The sequence below is a fragment of the Mizuhopecten yessoensis genome, unplaced genomic scaffold, assembly GCF_002113885.1.
Source record: "Mizuhopecten yessoensis strain PY_sf001 unplaced genomic scaffold, ASM211388v2 scaffold716221, whole genome shotgun sequence".
Classification (NCBI taxonomy): domain Eukaryota; kingdom Metazoa; phylum Mollusca; class Bivalvia; order Pectinida; family Pectinidae; genus Mizuhopecten; species Mizuhopecten yessoensis.
The window spans coordinates 170,319-194,342 of record NW_018480008.1 but is presented as its reverse complement, the minus strand read 5'-3'; the positions used below and the strand labels follow the sequence as shown (position 1 = coordinate 194,342).

General features: G+C 36.6%; 1 protein-coding gene and 1 non-coding gene across 3 annotated transcripts in view; one reads left to right on the top strand and one right to left on the bottom strand.

Annotated features, from left to right (window-relative positions):
- LOC110442167 overlaps nucleotides 1–24,024 on the bottom strand; it is a 169,543-nt gene that overhangs the window by 142,716 nt on the left and 2,803 nt on the right. Inside the window, exon 2 of one of the 2 annotated variants that reach the window (XM_021485638.1) lies at nucleotides 15,967–16,320. The exons of the other annotated variant lie outside the window; for it this stretch is intronic. The gene's annotated coding sequence lies outside the window, so the exon portion shown is untranslated. The remainder of the gene's footprint in view (nucleotides 1–15,966; nucleotides 16,321–24,024) is intronic. 2 annotated transcript variants of the gene reach the window in all.
- Trnat-ugu lies at nucleotides 12,489–12,561 on the top strand. Its single transcript has one exon. It is a non-coding gene; the product is annotated as a tRNA-Thr (tRNA).

Genomic DNA, 24,024 nt, shown 5'->3' with positions numbered 1-24,024 from the left:
GGTCGGATTTACGGTGTTCACTGTATTTATCAAGGCGCGAAATTTGTTCCGGGGAAGAATCGAAATAATTTCAAATCTTACTTTCAGCTCAGAGTTCTATTGATAAACTTAAATCACCCTGTAGACATATCATACGCAATTGTATTGATACTGAATTGTGGAATAATTTTTTTTGTTAAAATTTCAAAGTACTACTTTGTTTGCCAATCAGCACTCGACAATACGCTGTTCAAACTATTGAACGAAATTGTATGGACTGTCGATAAGGCGGGCATTTTTAGTTTAAAATATAAATTAAAAGTTGAAAAAGAACATAAGAGGCAGACAAAACGGAAATATAAGTATTTAACTGTTTTTGTATGGTATTTATGATCTATTTGTAGCGCGCATTATGTTGTTTGCTTGCAAAGCTGTGTCATTCAAATAGATCAAATATACCATATAAAAACAGTTCAATGCGTAATTAAACATTACTAGGACTTGACATCAGCGATACAGGGAGGGATGCTTGTCGCAAAAATACATATTGGTATTCTAAGATCTGCAACAAAGCAAAATCCGAAAGTTATTGCAGATTACTTTCTATGATATCCTGGTGCCTTAGTTACAGGGCAAATAAATGCGCTGAATTTAAAGTCCTGTTGTAAAAATGCAAAATCATCCAACCATTTTCATCCAGATTTAGCGTCTTGGGATATTACATTAGCAGCTGCTGAAGTAGGTGTTCCCCTCCCATCAGATATTTCCAGTGCAGGAGTATGTACAATTTCAAGATTCCTTACAGTTTAGATAACGGTTCGTACGGAATTATCACAATACAGCAGGGAAAACTAGTTTACGCTCTGGCTGAGAAAAGAAAGTTGTGCAGAGAAATTCTGTCAAAACAGTTGCCGTTAAGAGGTATTGTGACGCCACAGGCAAGGAGTATCTAATAATGACAGCCGTGTATAAATACTGTAGACTTGGTTATAAAATATGGTGATATAATCCCCAGTCGTGAAATTTCGGCATAAGGAACTCGGGTACACAGCACATCGAGATAGCGTCGCTGGCACCAACTACAATAAATATTTCTTGACTTCTTCAGCAACTCAAAACGAGGTTCTGTAATAAGGACGAGGTGAACCGCACATGTCCTGCTCAGTACATCAGTACCGCACTTCCTCCTGGAGCGTAGTGCGCTGTAGCATAGAAGAGAGCGAATCCTTCTCTCCGTACCGGCTTTTGGAGATGAAATACAAGGAGGAAAGTCATTTGCGCAGCATTTACACGAGGAAAGTGTTCAGGTGTTGCTGGATACCTCAACGTTGACCCGTGCCGATACGAGGAAAGGACCACATGGAATTCCAGTCCCGCCGACTGTGCTACACACTTTAAACTAATGGAACTTCATTCAGTTCTAAGACATTTGTACTACATCAGCCTTTCCGTGTTTACAGGTAGACGTTTATGGTGGTGATATAAGTGATTACATGTATACTCTCTATAAAACGTCCTACCTATCTGGAAGTTTCCTTAGAAGGTGGAAATTTTCCACAATACAAGGCCGTGATGACCTCTGTAGCTTGATATATCACCAGACAATAAATGTAAATTATCTTCAGTCCAGACTGAGGAAGGTGAGCTAGACAGTTCGATAATAGTGATCTATGACATTGAACATTTTAAATAATAACTATCTCCCTATTTGACCTGTGACCTTGACATACCGCAATCAATGTTCCATTCAGCGAGATTTAAATAATAAGTTCTGGGAATCTTCAATTTGTTTATTTTTTATTAAATGTATGGTTTCACCGACCGTAATTCTTAATTATATAAACAAGAAACTGACCGATCACGTGACCGGAAATTTATTTCTAGAAATGCTGATTAATTTGTGTCATTTTCGTCGATATGCGGAAATGAGCAGCACGCAGAAGCGTAATTGGAGTTCAGCCATAACCCTGTGTTACACGACTGTCAATTCTCCGCCGGTAATTATTACCCGAGGCAATAAGTTGTATCATTCTGGGGAATATAAAAATAACTCAGTTTTTCAATAAACAACACATTTGAATAGTTTCGATTTATTATACAGAGTTCTTTCTAGGTTGATTGCCCTGCTTTTTCCATATCTCGTGTTCTGACTCGTGACAATACAAGTGCATCTGAACGCAGGTGAAATATATTCTACAATGAATGAGAAACCATGCCTGCATTCCAACATCAGACAATTATATAGCATGGCGATGACGTAGATGTTATTAAAGTCCTAAGGTCGGGCTGGTGCGAAAACTTTATTGAAAACCAATGAGCAGGAACAGAAGTCGGACTGGCGGATATGATGTCGCGGAGTGTATCAATAGAGTTTCACCAGTCGAAATCGGTCTCACCACCACCAGTAGTATTAGCCGCGAGAAAAAAAATTACCCGCTTCTACATGACGAAACGGAGTCCTGCCTCCTTAACCAGAAGCGTGTGGCGATGATTATAGGGGGTACGGGAGTCATAACGTCAAAAGTTCTCATCTCTACAACAAACCGTCCATCAACTATCTGTCAGATTGTTCGGTTGTGTATGCGCTTGGATTATATGGAGTTCAGCTTATTGTCATATTTTTGTTTTTGTTTGACACTGACAGGTTCAAAAGAACTTAAATTGTTCAGTGCACAGTTTCGGCGAGAGTAATTAAATAACGATAATAACATGATCGTATTTTAATGTCAAGAAGGGAAAAAATGTCAGTTTTGTGTACTCATGCAGATAAATACCAGTCTTATCTCCATGTATACGTTTATCAGTTGATTGTCGTACTATGGGACAATATGTTGTATAGATTACATTTCTTCAAAAGCAGTTGCAAACACCAAAGATATTCATCAAGACAATGATTTAGTATTATTTAAAAAACAAAATATAGACATTTCAACCGCTAGCTCTTAAATCAATCGAATTTGAATAATTCATAAATAAAACAAACACCGTGAAAATAAAACTGTCTGAAATAAAGCTACAGTATATACAGTTTGTTGAAGATATGTTCAATAAATCAACGTTTATATATAAAAACGACAGCAATGATACATATCAGCCAAGCATCATACTGATTTCACCTTTGAACTCTTGCAATGACTTTGACCTTTAGGTGACCTGACAGTGTCACGCAGCATACCATTAAGTAATTATATACATATCTGGTTTTTTCAAAAGGACTGTTTTGCAGATCCTAATGTAGAGTCAGCACAAATGTTTCACCTTTAACCCCTCGTCCCGACCATACCAACCAGAGTGATCTATGAACCTGACAAACCGACATATCATGAAACTTTCGAAACGAGACATGCCGATCAAAAGGGAAAATGTGACTATTTAATTACATATAACGTTACAAATTAACATTTTTGCCACAATAGGAACTTTCTTTTCAAAAGCTTTTTAATGTAAGCCCTGCAACAATAAATTTCAGCTACAAGGTTACCCGATGGTCCCCAAGCAGAGTCAATAACCTTCTAACGGGAAATAATCTCTAGAAAAACACCTTTTGAGAAGGTGGTATATGTGTATAATCCAAATTAATTAATTAATATATAGCAGATGTTTGTTTAATACTAAATGCCGTTTTGAATAATATCCGGTTTTTATTACAGTAAGAATATATATTCATTACGAAAATTACATAGTTCCTAAAGATGTAATTTTCTGAAACGCTAAAAGATGTCGAACTTCGGTGGATGCAGATGTTTTTCTATTCTGGGTGAACGGCGGATCAAGCGTCAAGGTGTTGCAGTGATCAGTAGCCTTAGAAATGATTACGCCCACCTAATCCCTGCCGTCAGCTAAAGGACACGGCACCGACACCGTGCAGTCTGATGCTTAAAAAAACTGAGAAATCCTGCGGAACTTTATGAGACATCAGGTCTGTGGGCAGGCCGTCATCGTATGATTAAGCGCACAGACACAGCAGATTTTTCTAAGAATTCGTGTAAACTGATCGAGCAGTCAGTCAGCTATCACAGTTAAATAGGTATAAGGCAGTGATAGTTACAACTAGTATAATTTAATAGCCCAGTTGTACAATTAAGTCATACAGGGCCACGCCGCAGAAAATCGTGAAGCAGTGCTCGTATTACGAGTAACACAGAAGGGGTTGTAGAAATCAGACTAGGAATGGAAAAGATTTGGGTCTCAAGTATAACAAAATGTGCAGAAGGTTATTAAACTTAGACCCCGATTCTACAATTGCCAATTTTAGTCGCCTCAGTCATCATACAGTTGGGTCGAGAAGGTCCTTTGAATCGGAATTTGCAAGCAGACTTGTTAATTCCGGTTAAAGATAACTTAAGAATTAAAACAAAAACGGGGTTAAAATGTCATTTTTAAATTGCTTCGTAAACGGAACATTCATAGTTCAGCAGATGTGATGTCAATATAACATATTAAGAAATTAAAAAAAAAGAAAATGTGTTGTTCTTAAAAAGATTTAAATTTGTGTACTAGTTATTGCATCGGCAGTTATTTGCATTGGCCCCTATTTGCTGTTATACAATGTAAATATGAAATATGCTTGGTAATTATTTAAGCAATAAACTGCATAGATGTGGCAGACCAACTGGTATAACTGCCACATGTGTCACAGACAAACTGAATGGTGCGCGCTATACCAGTTGGTCTGCCACATCTATGCAGTTTATTGCTTATATTTATATTTCCATAATGAGATTTCGCAAAAAAAATAATATGTCTTTTCCAAATTTCAAATTTCCCGCTTATTACCGTCAGGTCAGGTCAGTATCTAGAACGGCACAAAGATAACAGCTGACGTCATGCGCTATTTCCCATACAAAATTGAAAAGACTCCGCAACTTTTGTTCATAATTCATTTGATTTTGATTTTTATATATATCATATTCTCGATTCATAAATAGTAACAAATGACATTTTGTAAGTAACTATTCAAGTTTCGTAAAACATTTTCCGATTTTATTGCGACCTATATCCGGCGCACGCACTCAACGGAAGCCCGCAGTAATCAGGTCAGAGTTATATTTGCGGTCCGGCATGTTGTTGATGTTGATCGTGCAACCGGAGAAGGTTGAATTGGTGAAAAATCCAGGCGTAAAATTGTTTGTTGATCTCACAGACACTTGAGACAGGCAGCTGGTGTTAGGGATCAAAGCAGAAGATACCGATAAGTTCGGTAGTGACACTGTAAAGTCGCTCGGAGGTGCAAAGACCAACTTCAGTTATAGTCTCATTAGATGAAGCTGCTATTGGCAGTACTTTAGTAGTAATATAGAAGGGCTTTGCCACACCAAATGTAAATATTATGATATATAGCGATCTCTCAATATGTTGAAAAAACATATAAATTCTTAAATTAAAATTATTTGCATACATACATGTAGCCTACGTGAAGAAATACCATGAGGATTTGTTTGGGTCGTTCAATTAAGAAATAGTTATTTATATTAACGATATAAGCATACCTGATCAAGTGGATTTCGTACTCGTAAGATTTAATGGCAAATTTCGAAGATTAAATTCTAAATACTGAATGATTGCAAGGACGTTAGACAAAAAGATGCAATTTTTGCGTTGACATTGTACGATAAAAATATATTTCTATTTCAAAAACATAGCAAATATCCCTTTGCTTTAGCTCTTAGTTCTGGTTTTATGAAAGGCTTTACTTTTAAAGTGTGCCATTGCTTCTCTCAGCGTAGTAACTGTTATTACATTTCGTTGAAACGAAGACTATTACACCTGATTGGCAACAACACGGAACAGAATCCCTCTTTAGACCAAAACATCTCGTTTGGTCCAACCCACTTCCTTCGGGTGGTCGGGTGGTCGGGTGGTCGGGCGGTGCAATGGATAGCGCATTTGCCTTTCACCAAGGCGGCCAGGGTTCGATTCCCCGATCAGACGTAAAAATAATCCGGTTTCCTCCCTCACCAAGACGCGCTAACATCCGGGTCAACAAGAGTGATAAATATAAGTTGAAATAACTTGTTTCATAACTGTTGTAAAATAAATAAAGTTTATATTTATACTTCTTTTGAGAGAATTAGTTGTGGTTCAATGCTAATCTATTCGAGTTTGCATTTCGACAATATTGACATAACGCAAACAATATACAAAAAGTCGCGGTTTGAACATATTTAAAACACACTTGAAAAGGTAGAGAAACAGTTTGAACCAACAAAAGAGCTATAAACGTATACAGTAGTTACATATGACGTACTATCTTATTTACGTGCAGTTGCAAGATCAAGTTATCATTTTCAGTTCGATTTTTTTTATATATCTAGAAAAAAAATCTTTCAAAATATTACTTTATTTTTATCAAGAAATTTAGCCATTTCGTGATTACAGCATATGGATTTTTTTTTAAATATCAGGGAAATTGATTTCCTTATAAAGGAAAAAGTTTTAAATCGAGAATTTAATCTTTAGTCAACGACTGAGTTATCGTATCTCAGTATCTCAGTTTGACAACAATTAGGCCACGAGGTCACGAAAGAAAAGGTCATGCCATTTACATGTATCCATGATTGTTATGTGACTTGAACTTAAATCGCAGTCGAAGGCCATAATTTGATATATGTTTTACTCTCTTTTTATCTCTCTCTTGCATATGCGGGCAGGAAGGTTTTACAAATTCTTTTTTTTTTGAAAACATAAACATGCAAAGATTTTTCTCACAAAGTCCCTAAAAAGACCGAATAATACCTGCCGCTTTCTAAACTATACGTGATTAAGGCATCTTTTGAGCGTTTGTATGTTTCTGACTGTGCTATAAAGATTTTTCTCACAAAGTCCCTAAAAAGACCGAATAATACCTGCCGCTTTCTAAACTATACGTGCGTAAGGCATCTTTTGAGCGTTTGTATGTTTCTGACTGTGCTATAAACGTATATCGGATAAAACTATCAACGATGAAAAATCGTGTCGTAATAATTGTAATTTCTTCGTTACATCGTTAAATCAAAAGCTTCTTCGGATTAAACGTCTCCTCAAAGGAAAACATTATCAACAAATTTGAGAATAAATTATCCCCTTTTTAAAAATGTCAACAATGACAGTAAGTAGGATAGCTCACCATTGTAGTTACAGCCGTTTCTATGGAAACCTTTCATGTTTTAGGCATGGAAACACTAAATCATGTAGATCAGTGCTACCACGGCCATTAACTGTTGAAGGTAAAACAAACCATGAAGATAGTGAATTGACTTTTCAGGGAACCAACAAAACCACATTTTCACTAACAAACCATGTTACCAAAAACTATCCTTTCAAGGTACCAACAAACCACGAGGTCATAAACAAGACTCACAAGGTACCAACAAACCATGAGGTCATAAGCTGGACTCGCAAGGTATCAATAAACTATGGGTCCATAAACTAGCCTTTTAAGGTACCAACAAACCATGAGGTCATAAGGTAGCCTTTCAAGGAACCAACAAACCATGAGGTTATACGCTAGCCTTTCAAAGTACCAACAAACCACGAGGTCATAAACTAGACTCACAAGGTACCAACAAACCATGAGGTCATAAGCTAGCCTTTCAAGGTACCAACAAACCACGAGGTCATAAGCTAGCCTTTCAAATACCAGCAAACCATGAGGTCATAAACTGGACTCACAAGGTACCAACAAACCATGATGTCATAAGCTAGCCTTTCAAGGTACCAACAAACTATGAGGTCATAAGCTAGCCTTTCAAGGTACCGACAAAACATGAGGTCATAAGCTAGCTATGCAAGGTACCAACAAACCATGAGGTCATAAGCTAGCCTTTCAAATACCAACAAACGATGGGGTCATAAGCTAGCTATGCAAGGTACCAACAAACCATGAGGTCATAAACTGAACTCACAAAGTACCAACAAACCATGAGGTCATAAGCTAGCCTTTCAAGGTACCAACAAACCACGAGGTCATAAGCTAGCCTTTCAAATACCAACAAACGATGGGGTCATAAGCTAGCCTTTCAAATACCGGCAAACCATGAGGTCATAAACTCGACTCACAAAGTACCAACAAACCATGATGTCATAAGCTGGACTCACAAAGAATCAATAAATTATGGGTTCATAAGCTAGCCTTTCAAGGTACCAACAAACCATGAGGTTATACGCTAGCCTTTCAAGGTACCCACAAACCATGAGGTCATAAACTGGACTCACAAAGTACCAACAAACCATTAGGTCATAAGCTAGCCTTTCAAGGTACCAACAAACCACAAGGTCATAAGCTAGCCTTTCAAAAACAAACAAACCATGGGGTCATAAGCTAGCCTTTCAAATACCAGCAAACCATGAGGTCATAAACTGGACTCACAAAGTACCAACAAACCATGAGGTCATAAGCTGGACTTACACAGTACCAATAAACTATGGGTTCATAAGCTAGCCTTTCAAGGTACCAACAAACCATGAGGTCATAAACTGGACTCACAAGGTACCAACAAACCATTAGGTCATAAGCTAGCCTTTCAAGGTACCAACAAACCACGAGGTCATAAGCTAGCCTTTCAAATACCAACAAACCATGGGGTCATAAGCTAGCCTTTCAAATACCAGCAAACCATGAGGTCATAAACTGGACTCACAAAGTACCAACAAACCATAAGGTCATAAGCTAGCCTTTCAAGGTACCAACAAACCATGATGTCATAAGCTAGCCTTTCAATGTACCAACAAACCTTGAGGTCATAAACTGGACTCACAAGGTACCAACGAACCATGAGGTCATAAGCTAGCCCTTTAAGGTACCAACAAACCATATGGTCATAAACCAGACTCACAAAGTACCAACAAACCACGAGGTCATAAGCTAGCCTTTCAAATACCAACAAACCACGAGGTCATGAACTTGTCGTTCAATGTACATGTACACCAATAAGCCACGATGGTGATGAACTGAACTCTTAAAGTTCTTAATACATGTAACATGAGATGCGTACTGGACACATGTCACAAGACAGGAGAATTGTATACAGGCTATGTGAGTTCAGCGTACAGGTCATGTGATAACAGTTTTTTGAGAAGATAATAAAAAATGTCCCCAACACTTAAGTAACTAACACATGACCTTCGTTTTCCACGACCCCAGGAGTACATTTGCCAAAGTCCATCTAAGCTCGAGACATTCCTGCGTGTCTGTCTTACGACCGGAAGTGGAGGACCAGTTAATACCGCCGACCCATTTATTTACTCCATTATTTATACACAAAAAAACGAAATGGTCCATCTGTCATTCAGCATGTAGTACACTGCGCATGTGCTGGAATCTATATGACCGCCATCCTACATCGTAAAGGACTGATGTTTATAACAATTAGCCGGTTATCGTTTCCACAGTTTACCTCTCTCGTAAACCGTATGCCTTCAGCTCTCTTCGAATTTCCTCGGTGTCTATGATGTCTTACAAGTGATGAGCATTTCACTTGTGCCATGTTTCATGGTTTAAACGTTATTGTTTTTCTGTTTATATTCCTTCATTTACCTGCAAACCCACTTGAAAACAGACAAAGGTAACGTACGCAGAAGACAATGACCGGCCATGGGAATAGATAACTATCGTCATATGAAATCGATTAAATTTCTTTTTAAACCTTTCCTTAATCGAAAAAATATCAAATGTAGTATGATACCTTCCTTCATAAAATTGCTTTACCTATTTTAAACCTATTGCACCAAGATTTTGAAAACGCCACATGCTAAACTTGAGCTTAAGGAGATGCTAAGCTAGTGTGATAATAGTATCCTTTTCAAAGAATATTTATTACATAAATATAACTAAGTAGTAACATATTTGAAGGTACACAAGAATGCCAACATTGATAAAACAGTGGTCAGTCTGACAAGCCAAGTATTTTAAACAAATTTCAGGAAGATAAAAAAAAACAATGTGAACACTTCTTAAGGCTGGCACGTAAGTGTTGGTGACCTTTGAACTTCGTCCATGTTCGATAAGTCGCATTTATATGTTATCATTGTGCAGTCTGAACGAAAATCTCATTGCTACATCGGTACATGACGTAAGTACCTAACGTATTAACGACTGAAACCATAGACACTTGCCTATGCCTGTTTCATGCAACAGACGACGTTGCTCTAAACTACATCCCTTTAAGTTTGACGGGAAAAAAAGTTTTGTTGTCGTCTCTATTTCATTGCCCCCCTCGGCCATTTTCTCGTTTTCTTCTTCAAAAATTATCAGCAAACCTTCGTGACATTTTCCTGATTTCGTTAACTTTTATGCCCTATTGTGTTAATCATATTAAATCATCTAAGCGATAATGGCACGAACGGGATTTAGACAGCGTGATCTATCTCCGGGGAACGCTTGTAATTACAAGGTGGATTCCCATTGATCCTTGGAAGTTGGCACATAAATGACCTTGTCACAAATCCTCGAAACGCGTAGTCTTTCACAAGTCCCGACTGGTATACATGTGATTCCTTTGTGTTCGAAATATAATTCAGGGTAAAGTTCAATTTAATCAAGTATTTCCTAGTATCATGTCTAAAGTCCATTCTTTTGCGAAAGATTAATTTTGTATTAAAATAGACTGGTAACATATATATATCTATCGTTTGGTGGTGTTTTCTTTGAAGAGTAGCGGCTGTCTCTCCCCATGTGACCTTTGTACTTTATTGTATTTTACTTCTATAAAGACCTATAGTGTTCAATTTAGGAAGTTGTTGAGAAATTCGACATAGGTTGTGCCCGATGTCGGGAGTGTCGCATACAAAGCCGGTATTTGTCGAAAATATTCAAGCTTAGACTAGAGGTTTCAAAAAGACCTTCCTTACCATTTTTCATAAAAAGCGTTTAAATATAATTTGAAACCCCTCCTATAAAAAAACCCCTTTAAGTCAAGTAAGCAATAACGGTGTATAGTTTCAGACTCAGCCTAGACCCCGTGCATATCATATACGGTATATTGGATGAAGAAAATGTGAAAATCAAAACAATTCTTGCGCCAAGGATATCTAATTTTTAAGACCATCATTTTACGCTATATAACCCTATTCCTATTCAATTTCGCTATCCATATAGTGACATAGTACATTGTGTAATTCAAACGTTGTATCATTTGAAGATTTAATAACCATTTTTAACATTATGACAGATAGGGTACATGTATTCTTCTAGAAACTGTAAATAAAAGATGAGGTCAGAGCAATTTTTTCAAAACAATATAATTTTGAATACCCTAACCCTTATTTCGGAATTCCAGGGTCAAATCTGATATGTTTGTTTTAAAAGCGATGTCAGATGCAGATTTTGACTATGCTGTTGCTATGTTTCATACATGTATCATCGGAGCAAAAAGTGCATATTATTATGTAGTGATACATTGCGAGATAAAAGATAGTCTGAAAATAAACGTGCTTTCATTGTATGATATACGAAATTGATAGAAATGTGTTCAAGTAAAAAACTGGAATAAGGAAAGCATAATGCACTGAAACATTTTAATTTTCAAAATCCATTCTTTTTTGTAAATTAATTCAAATGATATAATAAAGCGAGAAGAACGAGAGTAGAACGAGAGTAGAACGAAAACTGATCTCTCTCTAGTCGACCCCCCAGAAGAGTAGTACTTTGTTAAAGTTTTCAACAATATGTCATCAGTTTTAGTTTGAATGCGGGTTCATCTAAGAATAATACAATATATCGCTTGTGTGGTGTAGGAGAAATGTCAATCCGAATACTTTTTTTGCGTATCCATATCGAGGCTTTACGCAGTTCTAGACATTAAACATATTGCTCTACGGTCATTTAAAGTAACAATAATATCAGTGCTACATTAGATAAAATGTCACTGTTGTCCGGAGCGAAGTGTTGGACGGAATCGTGTAGCACCATCAGAATCCGTGTAACTCCGTTCGAAAAGTTTTGTTTCGTGTAGTTAAATGAGTAACAAGACGGAGACGGTTCATCAACAAAAACATTAGCAACAAAACTGTCAAACATGGGTGAATGATAGGTAGACAGGATACCGGGGTACAGTTAAGTTCGAGTGTATGAATGCAAAAGAATTAAATAACTAATTTCATCGGCATTTTACAACATGCTATTTTCCAAAACGTTGAAACATTAACTTTATGAAACGTTTACAACATGCTATTTTCAGCTGTGTCCTCGCTGAATCTTGCATATATTTGATCATGGCTATGATGAACTTTGAATCATGTAATGACGTCACATTGGCAAAAGGACGAGCATTGCGATGGTTTGAAGACGACCCTTGATTCAATACACAGCCAACTGACGTAAATCACCAGGTAGCTTATTCTTGTGTACATGTACAATCGATATCCCGAGTGACGACTGGCAGGATCACAAATCATAATAGGGAAACTCATCACTGGTAATATTCCAGATTATCTCAGCCAATATAGAAGACAATTAGAACGGACAGCAATTAACAATCTGGTATGTTTTACTTCCATAAGCCAGTCATGTCAATCAAACTGTATGTAAAGAGGCCTCCATAGCTCAGTGGTCAGAGCACTGGTCTTGTAAACCAGGGGTCGGGAGTTCGATCCTCCCTGGCGGCTGAATGGATACAGATGTTGTTATTTTTGTGAAAGTTCAACTTAAGTTGATTTGTTTTTGAATATTTCAATGAAAGCGAAAAAAACCGCGACATAAACTCGTTAATGATCAAATGTGGCGCTAAGAGTTTATCATACAGAGGGAGACTTTAACGAGACGCTAGAGAGATAAGCGTGTATTTCCACAGGTTAAACACCAGTACTCACGGTGTACTGGATATTTATTTAAATGTCAATCTTATTTTCTAGCTCCTCTAGTGTCCATTTTGATTTGTGTAAATAACATAAAAAAAGTAATTACAAAAGAATCTATAAACTGAAATGTGTCTTAGGTAGACAGCGTAGGCGTACGCCATTGGCCATGTAAACCAGGAGTTTTGAGGTTTAATGTATTTCGGGCTCAGCTTCAAATTTCAAACTTCAAACTTTTTCATCTCAACATCTTTGGATTACATTGGTGATTACAGCGCTTACCCAATTCGAAAAACATCGATTTTCCGACGTTAGAGAAACGCCGCTGCAGAAAAATTGATTATAAAAAAAATGGTCATTATATTGAAATGTGACGTATCACAACTAGAACATGTTGGAAGCTTCCAGGTTCAGATTTATGTAGACAAATATAGTAAAAAGAGCTACATGAACTGTGACCTTTGCATACCACGTTATAGGACTACGGGAAACACTGGCGGTCACTCCACTAACTGGCGCACTCGCAGTTTCGTATAATTACCATTTATTGAGATAATAATAATAATATTTATTCAGGTAAAATAGGCATGTTATTTCAAGATATCACAATTTTGTATTAAGACTGAGAATAATAATAGATCTGACCTAATAAAAGGTTTTTTAATCCAATCATTGACATGTATCACAAAGTATAAAAATCTAAAAAAACAAAAAGAGAAAAGTCTGATATACTGTAAAAAAAAAAAAGGCAGATATTACTATAAAATGAGACGGACTATTTTAGTAAATGAAGGTATTTATAAATAAATAGGTCCCATAATATGAGTGGTGGTGAGTGCCATTTACCTAGGATTACCCATAAAAGCCACAAAGTGGCTTAAATCCGATGGGGTCCTTTAAAATGGAAGAAAAATAAGAAAAAAAGTAAGAAAATCAATCCGGTAGCGGTTCAGATAGCACAGAATAGGATATGTGTGTATCAAATTTGATAATTGATCAGTAAAATTGTATTTCCTTTATAGAAAACAATACAACATACATAATAATTATTTTATATTGACAGAGAGCTTCTTATAGTAGCAAACTATAGAATATTTTTTACATACATGTAGCTATTTTCAAAGATATCAAAATAAAACAGAATAAATATACTGACAAATATTTGCATTACTGTTTATAGAAAGGCATGAAAACTTGAAATTTAAAATCATTGTGCAATGCCGCAAGTCAAGCTTTCCAAGGGTTGGGGGTTCCCCTACCAGCGAGGTCTGCTTGACCTGCGCCATTGCACAGGTCTATGTATGTATTTTGTGACAAAGAATGAAGATGTAATACATGTGTGCTCAATAGTAGACAAAGAGATCATCCACTTCATTTTTTGCTTAGGTGTTTTTTAGCATTGGTTTTGAATTAGATAGACAGGAAACGAATTACAGCTATGTTAGAATCAAAAGAAACTCCTATTTTATATTGAATTACTTCGTTGTTATTTATTCATGATCAGTTGACAAACACGTCTTACAGGATAAGGATCCATGGTGGTGTGAGATGAGGCCGGCGTGATGGATACTATTTCTTGTGAAAGTTTCGAATTCGAGTTTTCACTAATACAAGCAACTAGAAAAAATATTTGAAATAAACATACGGCCTAAATTGTGATTGATGATGTTTTGTTAATCGGTACAACCCGATTAAGTTAGGCAATGGGTCACACAATAAATACACAAGCATTATCGTAAAGCAAATTACATCACATTGTATATAGAGTAAGCTATTTCCTCGATGTGAAATAGCCACAATGACAGATCGCCGAGTATGGTTCGTACCAATCCGAAGACTTAGTTCCAGTAACGTCCTTATATTCAAACGTACCTGTCATAGGGACATGATAATCTGTTATTGTATGGTTGTTGGGACCTATCAATTTCGCCCAGATTAATTTGTAAATGTTTTAAAGGGTTTAGATAATGCCCCACCCCTAATAATTGCATATACTGCAAGAGTAGAAAGCTCTCGCTTTAGAAAAATCAAAATGTATTGTGTCACAATTCACGTTGCTGGTGGACATACAAAAGCATGCTCATTACACTGTACTTTTGGATAGATGCATTTTTTTTTTTCGATAATATTCTATATCTAAACGTCAAATGTGTTCACTTTATGCAGACATGCTCTCCGTTTTCTGCCAAAACACGCCATTTCAATGTTACAAAGTTTTACTCAGTCACTGTGCAAAATGTTGCATATTCATGAAGCTGAAGCCCGTTCCCATTTCGTGCCAGCTCTATTCTACCGTAAAATTCACTCTATCAGATTATATCAACATATAATTGGTAGTATAATGCTGTTTTATGCGCTAATTTCCCCCAGTAGTTCATTTAATATGAATAGTGGTTGGTATATGTAAGTATGACCTACATGGAAATATCCGAAATTCATCTTCGATACTGTTTCCAGTGGTAGAGAGGGAGCGGAGGATGCACGGTGTGTAAGTTTGAAGATCTGGTGTGTCAGTTAAATTTTAAGTTTTTTTTTTTTTTAATTCAATAATTCATAACGGCAGAATTTATTACACAATATCAGGTGACAGAACCTGCCAGTCAGTCAACACCACAAAGAAAAAACCGTCCTATTTATTACAGGTATACATGTAAGCGGGGTGTCTTCCTGTCACTTATGGTAAAAACAAAAAGATCAATAAATTTCGTCGTCGCGATAATCAAGTAAATTGTCAGTAAATGGTGTGTTTATCTCCTTCGGTTTTTTGTTCTATAGGAATATCTTAGATTTAAAGTGTCAAGGCTAAGGGAAACAAAACCACACTCGCAGATAGCATCCAATCCCGCGTCCTTGGCCGGATTTTAGCGAATATTGCTTCAGGTTAGAGAAGCTGAAGAGATATTTTATATATCTTGAAAAATATCGATGAAGTTTAAAATGACTTCGATAAAACGAGAATTGAAGAAATGTCTTTGTTATATAAAACGAACAACACATGTATAGACACGTGTTTATCTTTACAAACAGCATTGCGCTGACAGTGGAAATGTGCAACGGTTTTATATTCTCATAAATACTCAACAGATTAACGGTCAATCTCAATGTTTTAGTGTTGCAACAAAAACAAAATCTATAGTTCGAGCATTATCTTAATTCATGATAAACTATTTTTGTGACGAAATTGCAGTTTGGAAAAAATATAAAAATATAACTTACCCACTTTCTGCGCAATCCTCCAAACGGGACTTTGTCACGTTTATATATACACATTTCCCCTGACATCCATATTAGGTATTAAATGAGCACACAACCTAGTAATCCATTCCTTAGAAGAATTCCGAATCCAACAAATCACACATGTAATAGATGTCCATTTAAATTAGTGTTATGTACATGGCTTGCACTCTCAATCGTCGAACGAAGGGCGCAGCACGCAGAGGAACTGAGGCGCGTGTGTGGTACGTGTCCACGGGAGTTGTTGCGGAGACTGAATCCAGCATCTTGCTGTTACATTGTGATGAGGCAGGTACATGTTACTAGTCTGTGGCGCGTGCTCACGTGGCAACAGACCTGTCATCAGAGAGATTGATAACATTAAAAGACTGACCTTGCTGTTAATCATAATGATATTTTGTAAATTTTATTACCTATATAAATTAATTTTCTCGATGAATGTTTCTGATATATACATATGTAGGTAACTGAGTTACCTTTATAGCGTTAATTAAATCTCGCATCAATAGCTCGTAGTAGGGGGCGCTATACGTGTACCTCGGTACCGCTGCACTCAGTTTTACTGTTTAAAACAGGTGCTTATTACATTTAACAAGTATAGACTACTACCACTTGGAATGGTTTGTTATAAAATATTTACTAAGTAATTTCTGCTAAATTGCTATCAGAGAAAATTGCCTTAGTTTAACCGGGTACCCACTGTTAACGTACATCGTACGTAACCTGCGCAGGCTGCTGTGGTTGCGAAACGACTTTTTGTATTTATTTTCAAATCTGACATTAAATCTGTCATAAGTGTATGTTATTGCAAAGAAACAATAACAATATAATGGATACATATAGGTGTCTTTGTCTGTTGTATATATTGTATGAACAGGTTATGAAAAATTGGTGTTTAGAACCCTCTATATTTCAGCGAATCTTGCTTCAAGTTGCAGAAGCTGTAGAGATATTTTACGTCTTTTGAAAACTATCGATGTAGTTTTAAATGGCTTCGTTAGAATGAAAATTGGAGAATTTTCTTTTTCATAACGAACAAAACAACCTAACGGCAGCATTAATTGACAGGAGGCATTTTAGCGACGAGAGAAAATTTATGTTACAGGGGTGTTTCTGTACTAGGATGTCGATATTTAATCTAGTTTCATTACCAATTATTTCAGTTCTGTATCTGTGTGAAAAAATTGTTAGAAAGTATCTTTAGTATAAAATAAAGGTTACATTGAAAAAGGATATGTCTACTTCTTCTTCCCTCCCCCCTCTCTCATCATCCCCTTCCCTTGCCTTCTCCTTTACCTATCGTTATTTACGTGATATATTACCGACGAGATTATACATTTGTGTATCTTGTATCATGCTGGTGATTTTCGTGCTAATTAAAATCAAGACTTGCACCATTTATACGAACTACTTGCGAGGTTTTATCGATTCTCCCCGAGTTCAATGGCACGGTTCCACTGTAGCAATTAGTTTCAAAATATGTTTCTGTCCATTTTTTGTAATAAATCATGCTTTTCTACGTGCTTTTTCTTAGATTTGATGCTTTCGTCACTCATATCTTAAAGTACACAGTGATATATTCATATTCAGATCAAACATTTGTCACCAGATACCTGGCTACAGTTTAAATGATGTTCACTGTTGCTAAGCAACGTGTCTCATAGTCTGTGATACTGTCTTAGAGTCTAACGCTGGTTTTCTCAGAATGGCCGTGTCCAATTAAGATATATATGACGTCAATTACCACACTACTAATTATGTATTTTTCGTGACGGCAAGATGCTGTAGACTATTAAAAACGATGATCTAACGATCACTTGTAAAAATGTACCTTACTGACAGTACGGAATAGATAAAAAAAAATACATGTGTGCGTAACATATATACAAAAATGACGAAGGAACACAGTTTTATGATCCATGCCTTGTCTTGGCCTCGAATTCAAGATCTACGGTAACCAAACATCTGGACGACAAATACCATCAATTCTAAACACAATGGTCAACCTCTCTGTAGCCCTTGACCTTAAACATTAATCATTCAATGGCAACGTCTCTCGTTCAACTCTTATTGTAGCAGGTCTACGACTTAGGACTAATGGCTGATTAAAAACATTAACTTTATAATTGTTATTCGGACAATAAAATACCTTCAAACCTTCAGAGAAGTACATATATGCATTAGCCAGGTGGCATAGGACTAGTAGCAAGTTCAAAAATCGTATTGATTAATGTTATGTTAATTGTATTACATTTGTAATTATATATCTATGTTAGCTAGATAGGGCGCTATATCAAATGCTGTATATTTATTTATTTATTCATTCTCAAATTTCCAGAATTTGCATATACATGTAAAATTATATTGAGAAACGAAATTCATGCTACAGGACTGTATTTTTGTATGTCTTCTAAAGAGAGAACTCACACGTTTTTAAATTATCAAAGCTCCACTGAAAAGATATTGAACACGACCTGTTTACGGTAAGATACGATGTCCGATAATATTAGGATAAGTAGCAGCACGAAGGTGTAGAGACATGTGCTTGCTTTCAATTGCTTGTCTACTTCCGGTTTAAACAGGAAATTGTAACACGTTACCAACGCTTCCTGGAATGCTGATGATATCTGGGGAGTACGGATCAGAGATATGCACACTGTATTGGAGCCACTGGGTCTCCGATTGCTTCATGTGTTTAACATTGGTAGTTGCTTCTCGTTCATCATTGTAGATTAGGATTTTGTTATTATCAAACCTGTTACTCACTTCTCATTTGAACCAGTGCATGTAAAAGGTAAAAAAGATTCGCTGTCCAAATGACGATATATTCGGTCCAAGTTCACTCCAATAAGTTTCAATATGCAGATGACTAATGTATTTGTTGACAGTTAGCACACTTGCACATTCGGAGTCTGTAATGCTCAAGGTTGTACCTTCGAAATATAACCACCTGTTAAGGATCCCCGTGCCTCTTCTAAAACAATAACTATGAATTGGAATCATTTCTGTCTTATGGGATTTTTTATGAAAAAAATATCAAAGATGAAACAAAGAAACCTAATCACAGTGTTCTGAGTGTAGACAAATCAAAGAGACTAGACCTGGTTTCGAACCCTGGAATGCAGGTTGTCATACTGTCGCTTTACCAACTGAACTGCCTGGTCAACGTACACGTACATGCCCTGGCACAATTGCACTGCAGTTCTGAAACGAATTTGAAGGGGAGGTTACTGTTTATACGAAACATCAGACACATTCTCTGGTGTGTTACCTTCAGCAGGATAGGGATCATTTCACCTTTCATGTGGAATTGACAAAAACACTCCGAATCCGAAGAAGTAAATAAAAACCTTTTTTTGGATTATATGAACATCACCTACCAAGTGCATGTAATAACGATAAAATTCGTCAAGAAACGTACCGGTTAAATTTAATAAAACTAATGAAATAGCGAGCTACCTATCAATGTTTCTTGATGAAGCCTTTATATAGTAAAGGTTAGTAATTTGTTATGCTCTGACTTTAGTCAAAAGTCTTATCTTTAAAATAATAGATTAACTGTAAAAAATAATCGTGAACGTGCCAATCTAGAATATCTCCTCAAAATTAAGAGTGAGACATGAAGTTTTAATTGATGTTTAAATGAATTAGGGTACTTAACATCGTAAATACTGTTAATCGGTGATTCTTTTCTTATTATTTAATAGAGGTTTCAGAAAACGTATGGCATGCCACATGGAACGTCTGTTACAGTATCTTACATTCTTTAATTAAAGTTTCCTCATTTGTGCTGTCAACTATTTGATATTCTTTAACTCAATTGGTTTCTGAGTGAAATGAACAAGCCACTTCCTCCTTTCAATTGCTGATGTAAATTGGTTTGTTAATTTCAAGAAAACGAAGTCGAAGTAATATTTCGATGTTGTCTGTTCCAAATGAAATTGTGGTTTAAGGTCAATGCATGGAAACAAAAGGGCCCGATGAACAAGACATACAATGATTGTCATTAAGAATATAGATCATGAGCCAAATAATCTTAATTGTGAAAAATATAGAACTCACAAACATACAATAAGAATGATTTTTTTTTATCAGTGAAACATAAGGTTTTAAAATGAAAATATAGTTGATATTTTTCTATTATGACAAGTAACACTTTTTGCTATTTTTTTCACATTGAACAGATCAATCGGAGATCAAGGTTTTGTGTGAAAATTAAACAACAAACAATCGACGTCATTGATACTCCTGGTTTGTTTCGACATCGATTGTCTTGACATTAAGAAATACAAAATAAATGTGTTTTCTTTATGAGCAATAAATTTATATAAATATATACATCGAAGCTAACACCTTGGAAACAAGTATATAAAAGTGTTGTTTTAACTCGAAGTAATGCATTTCAAACCAGGAAAGCATCAACAAAAATCAATAAAATGTATCTGTTATTATGTAAATATTGTCTCCTTTCCCATATTTCTCATTGTTGTCAAATGCATAGACTATAGGGAAGGAACATGCGGCGAGTACCCCAGTGTTATTGGTGGTGGCGCCATCTGTCCTCGGCGATGCCTCCGTGACCGTATTGTTTGGCATTACTTTCTCTGTCGCTGTATGGTTTTTACGGCGATAAACACGTTAATTATTTGTATGCTGGCCTACAACAACGTTAGAATTTATTTCGTGTCGCTAATGGATTTCATTCAGTGCTTGGTTTAAAATTTAATTGCATTAAATTTGATTAACACGTGTTTTTTTCTTAACAAAATGTGATCGTGACTTGAATTTCACCAGATGGATGGAACCGTTACATATACTGTACAGACTCACATGAACTGTTATTTCTAAAGACAAAAGTACCGATAACGATATACATGTATAATGCACAGGTAATGCTATACAGATAATGCGTCCATTTGATATGTCTAAGTTTGCTTGAGTGCATTACGCGTATTGAATTTTTTTCACAATGATTTTAACGCAAGTGAAACATATCCATTCGCCCAACGAGTCAGATGTCTATGACGTCAGATGATAACATTTTTGTTACATACGGAAAGTTGTTGTTTAGATGCGTACCATAACCGTTTTGCAAAACACAACACCATTTGAATGTTCAATTTGCTCCCCGAAAACTTGAACTTCGCAAAATATGGTACACAAAAGGTTGTCGAAGACGGAATAATGACGTCACGCCACTTAAGCGTAATATGATGCTAAAATGTTTGGAACCAATTCTTGTTTCAATTAAGGATCAGTGGTAACAAACAATCAGTTCTAGCTATAAGGAGTTCTGGGGTGGTGTATTACCACAGTGAGAAATACAAGACCTTGTATGGTATAGCGTGAAAACTGACTGTATCGCTATATGGTAAGATTCACCAGGTTTGTATTAAATGGTAGTTACAAATGCAGTTTGCGTGCTTTTATCTGAAAGTCGACCAGCAACACTAGTGCATGCATGTGCAAGCAAAACGAGATTAACCTTGAACTTCTAAATGGATTTTTAATGAAGGGAAAAAGACAATGAAAGTCAGTCATTGCACGTATAATTTTTATAACGAATGATGGTCTTAATTACATTTAACGTTTAAACTAGGGATCGTATGTGATTAAATTGCAAGTCATCAGCACACTGTCCCAACAACGGATATCAACGTGAATACACTGTTGAGGATAGAAATAACCACATGCATTATGCATAGTGACTGAGCATAGAAATTCAACGCTGAAACCAAACAATGAACTGTTTGAAAATACTCCAGCATTGAAAACTGAACTGTAACCAAACAAGAAATTATAACATGATAATTACCAAACAAAAACCTGCCACACATACCGTAACCGACGAGTGAACTGCCACACAGTAACCGATCAGTTAAATACCACACGGTAATCGACAAGTGAAATACCACACGGTAACTGACCAGTATAATGCCATACGGTAACCGATCAGTGCGTGCCACACGGTATTCGACCAGTGAAATACCACACGGTCACCGGCAAGTAAAATGCCACACGGTAATCGACCAATGAACTGTCACACGGTCAACGACCAGTGAAATGCAACACGGTAACCGACCAGTGAAATGCCACACAGTAACCGATCAGTTAAAATGCCAATCAGAAACCGACAAGTGAAATGTCACACGGAAATACACAAGTTAAATGTCACACAATAACCTACCAGTGACATGCCACACGGTAACCGACCAGTGAAATGCCACACGGTAACCGGAAAGTAAAATGCCACACGGTAATCGACCAATGAAGTGCCACACGGTCAACGACCAGTGAAATGCAACACGGCAACCGACCAGTGAAATGCCACACGGTACCCGACCAGTGCAATTCCATACGGTAACCAACCAATGAAATGCCACACGGTAACCGAACAGTGAATACCACACTATCAGCGACCAGTGAAATTAAACTCTGTCATCGAGCAGTGAAATTGTTTACGGTAACCGACCAGTGAAATGCCACAATTGTATAGAGCAGTAACCGACCAGTGGATACCATACGATAACTGACCAATGATATGCCACAATTTCATCGACAAGTAGATTGTCACACGGTAACCGACCAACGAACTACCACACAATACCCGACCAGTGAAATAGCACACAGTTACCGACCAGTACAACTATTTACAGAAACTGACCAATGAAAGGCCACACAGCTACCGACCAATTAACTTCACAGAGTAACCAAATAAGGCAGTACTGACCACCACAGTAACCGACCAAAGGACTGCCTCTCAGTAACTGACACTAGAGTAGCCCATAGTGACCATACAAGTAACCGCCTCACAGTATGGTGCTGACAGACTAAATGAGGGACTGCCTCACAAAAACCATTGAGCAGCATCACAGAAATAGGTCAGGGACCTACCTTTAATAAACCCTGACAAGAGTTGCGCTGCAGAAGATTTTAACTGCTTCACTTAATAACCGGGTAATGGCAATCCAATAATATTTTGAAAATTCGATGTTGAATAAAATGATATAAATAAATTATAAATAATTTTAAAAAATGAAGGTCACCTTTTGAAAACAATTTGCATTCTTTTCGTCTAATGTCTTCGATTTGTTCGTTAAAAGCCGGATGGAAACTTGCGACTGTCACGTGTAATTCGAGGTAAGTAGTTCCAAGGATTAGTAATACTCTTACTGGAGAGCCTGGTACACGACTCTCGATACTATCAGCATATGCCGCTCTTCAATTACTGTGGGCTTTTTATAAAGACGGCATTTATATAAGAACACTGTTAGGTTCTTGCTTGATAAACATGTCTTGGACAAATCAAGGAAAGAAAAAGCTTTTGATGTCCAGAATTTTGAAGCATTGTCAGCTTCGCGTACTTTTGACGTGAATTCTCCCTATAACCGTAATAATATTTTAAACAGAATCGTGATAGTTGATAGGAAGAACAACTACTGGTTTCTGTTTGAAAAGACAAATCAATAAAAAATTAATTGAAAAAGAAGTTATTTTAAATATAATTATAACGATAATGTGTTCTAACAAGATATTTAATTGAGGATACTGCAGACGAGGTCGTTAGATATGGCAGTCTAATAACAGATACGTAGATGAATGAGGAAAACGTCCCTATGATGGAATGGTGTCACGATGGGTCAGTGTTCGATATATAATCAGGCGGTACCATGGACACACAATTCCATGATTTCCTAATAAGCAAAAATGAGAAAAAAATTAATCCTTAATCAAAGTCAGCTGAAAAGTATCATCTCGCGCGCACAGGAAATCAATACCGTGATAATTGAGGTTATGTAAAACATGTAATACATCCTTAAAACAAACACTTCCAGGGCAAGGTCAACAAAACATGTAATACATCCTTAAAACAAACATTTCCAGGGCAAGATCAAAAAAACATGTAATACATCCTTAAAACAAACACTTCCAGGGCAAGGTCAAAAAAACATGTAATACATCCTTAACACAAACACTTCCAGGGCAAAGTCAACCAAACAGGTAATACATCCTTAAAACAAACACTTCCAGGGCAAAGTC